We start from the raw sequence: 3,608 nt of genomic DNA, 5'->3' as shown, positions 1-3,608 counted from the left end.
TCAAGTCTACCTCCTTTGGGAGGCATTACGCTTCCCAACATCAAGTCAGGTTTTTTGTTTGTTTTTGAGACAGGGTGTCCTCTGTCACCTAGGCTGAAGTACAATGGCATGATCATAGCTCACTGCAGCCTCCACCTGCAGGGCTCAAATGATCCTCCCCTCTCAGCCTCCCAATAGGCACACGCTGCGACACCCAGCTAATTTTTGTATTTTTGGCAGAGACAAAGTTTTGCCATGTTTCCCAGGCTGATCTCGAACTCCTGGGCTCAAGCAATCCACCCACCTCAGTCTCCCAAAGTGCTGGCATTACAGGTGTGAGCCACCATGCCCAGCCACTTTTTTCTTTCAGTCTAAAACATGATCCTCTCTTTGAACAAACACCACTAAACAGCACGTTCAAAGGAGCAAAGCTATTTTTAAAAAAGAAATGCTTGACACAATGAGGTGCCCAGGGCAGGAGTTTAGCCTAAGGGAAAGGAAGAGGGAGGGAAAGGACAGGCGAATGAAAGGTGTATGTCCCAAGACAACTGCTGAGGGGAGACCAGAATTAGAATAGCCAGAGATGACGGATGTGACAGGGCTTGGTCAGGGGTAAGAGAGGGGATTCCAGCTCTCAGGAAGTAAAGCAAGCACAGGGCTGTGGCAGAATCCTGTTAAAAAAGAAACATTTTTGAAACCAAAATATAAACCAGTCCTTTGCAACACTGGAATCTTTCTCAAAGGGCCTGGTAACAGGTGAGGGTACTTGCCTTCAAATCTATAAACTAGCAAAGTCCTTTTATAAGTGACTCAGGATCCAGTGTCGATGTGCACTAAAATCACTCTGTTTACAATTATGTGTCAATTACAGGGGTCCTCAAAATCCCAAATTGAAGAGAGTTCAGAAGATATAACTAAAACACAGTGTTAAAATTCTAAACACTCAATGGATGATTCACAGCAACTCACAACTAAATCCAGGATCTCTGCTGTATTTGCAGAGACATAATTTTATGCTGCTCGGGCTGAGCACAAGAAGTACAGCGATACAGGGACGGAACAGGGACTGACACGTGCAGAAACACCTTGGAAGCATGTAGATACAAATAAAAGACACAGCAGAACAAATTGTAACCGTTCACTCCGGCTACGGTTTTATAATTTCAATGCCCGCATGTTCCCTTCAATGATGCCTTTCTTAAACTAGCCATATGGAAAATCGGAAGCTTCAAGTGGATTGAAGGAAGAGATTTGTGTGGTTTCATACCAGGATGGTTCAGGGCAGACATAAAAGCGACATGAAATTTTAAATGCAATTATTTTAGATTAGAATATTTGGCTTGAAAGATCCAGAGGGTATTGTTTTTGATAAGACGGCCCCACTTGACAAGGGCTGTCACCACTCCGGGGCTCTCTGTTGTCAACTAGAGATGAAAGGCCATCAGAAAGAATTAACTTCAGCTTTTAAACAGTTTGAAAATGTCAGAGAGGTCAGAGAGGATCTATTTCTTTATATGGCATATTTACCTGATGAGCTTTTGGGTAACAATGTGCTTTTACTTTCCATTCAAGTTAGTCTAAAAATCACGGTAATTGATCACAGGTTAATGACAGCTGACAAGGAAACACTGTGATTGGCTGAAGTCTGTGTCAATCACAGCTGTTTCAGGTCTAAGTGAAACATACTAGATCTAACAGCAGTAATTGGCAACTATGGAGAAAAAAAAAAAAAAACAAACACCAACCCTGCCAGGTCTCCTTTTGCGTTTTCCATAGCCATTTATTTGGTTTCCAGTTACAGGGAAGCCAATTTTAAAAGCTTTTGTAACTCACACCTCACTAGTGGACCTATTGTTCCTATGTTCTCCTGGGGAAGCTCGGTGGCCAGTGCAAAATTCAATATGTGTGTATGTGTGTTTACATATATGCACATGTATAAAATGCATGTCAACACTAAATGTAAATACTGGTTTACTTAACAAGAAAGAGAAAGAAAGAGAGAGAAAGGGAAGGGAAGGAAGGAAGGAGGGAGGGAGGGAGGGAGGGAGGGAGGAAGGAAGGAAGGAAGGAAGGAAGGAAAAAAGGAAAGAAGGAAGGAAGGAAGGAAGGAAGGAAAAAAGGAAAGAAGGAAGGAAGGAAGGGAGGGAGGTAGGGAGGGAGGGAAAAAGAATCTTGAATGTTGTTTACGATCCCCTTAGCAAATTCTTTTGAAAAACACGTCCGATTTCATATTATGAGGAAGCTTAGTTTCATTTTAAACAACAGGAGGCCTGAAGGTGATTTCACATTTCTAACGTACATTCCTCCTTCTAAATAGGAAAGCGATAAGTTAAAGCAAGTTCAAGTGCTATTGTAGCAAGCTAATTCCCTTCCTCCACATGCGATTCAGAGAGAAAGGTCAAGTCCGCTGTCACTTCTCTCTAACGGATGCTCAGGGTCTGTGTGCACTGAGCATGATATATCTAAAAGAAGCCAAGCACTCGGCCATTTTCTGTGCCAACTGTATTAATCATAAACCCTCCATCTTGAGCTGCAATGAGAGATTAGGTGCAGATGAGTTTGTAAATAGCAAATGCACAGAGTTCCTTCTGCTCTAAACCAACCCTTGTTTCTACACCATCTTGAAAGGTAAGTCAGTCTGTAACTGGGAGGAAGGGGCTCTATCATCAGCTGTAATTTATATGATGGGCTGCTTATAACATGGGAATGTAGCTCCAGACCACACAGTGACTGACTTCTGATCAAGCTCTGACAATGAGCTGAAGGAAATAGAAAAGGGCAAATCAAAGGCATTGACTTTTTTTTTTTTTTGAGATGGGGTCTCACTCTTGTCACCTAGGCTAAAGTGCAGTGGCATGATCCCGGCTCTGCAACATCCGCCTCCCGGGTTCAAGTGATTCTCCTGCCTCAGCCTCCCAAGTAGCTGAGATTACAGGCATATGCCACCATGCCCAGCTAATTTTGTATTTTTAGTAGACAGGGGGTTTCACCATGTTGGCCAGGCTGGTCTCAAACTCTTAACCTAAGGTGATCCACCAGCGTTAGCCTCCCAAAGGGCTGGGATTACAGGTGTGAGCCACCACGCCCGGCCAGACACTGAATATTTAAGACCAATTCAGATATGGATTCTTCCCAGAGAAGTTGCTGAAATATGTACTGGGGACCGTGCAGGTGTATACGTTCAGACAACATAATTATCTGTATTCTAAATAGGTAGCTTAATAGTTATATGATACAACATATTTTTAAAAATCAAGAAAACTGACCACCTACTTCAATGCTTTTTACCAGGAAGATAAATTTCTACAATTTATTTAACAGAAATTTAAATACAAGGTGTAGATGCCTGAAAATTGTTTCTTTATTAAAATGTATGGAAAAAAATACAGTCATTTTGAGCCATTCTTACGGAAAGGTATTATCTTTGTTAGGACTGTGTTTACAGCAGAAAATCACTGAGAAAACTTTCTTGATAGGAAATCGTGTTATAAAAGAGTATATCATAGGGAGGACTCTCAAAATGACAGTCCTTGGCTTCCTTATCCAATGCCAAGTGTATTTCTACCTTTTCTGGATGCCCAGGCTCAGCTGCAGACATTCTGGTTTTTTTTTTTTTTTTTTTTTTTTTT

Source organism: Cebus imitator, unplaced genomic scaffold, assembly GCF_001604975.1.
Source record: "Cebus imitator isolate Cc_AM_T3 unplaced genomic scaffold, Cebus_imitator-1.0 Scaffold118, whole genome shotgun sequence".
NCBI lineage: Eukaryota > Metazoa > Chordata > Mammalia > Primates > Cebidae > Cebus > Cebus imitator.
The sequence above is the reverse complement of the archived record's forward strand: the minus strand, read 5'-3'. Positions refer to the sequence as shown.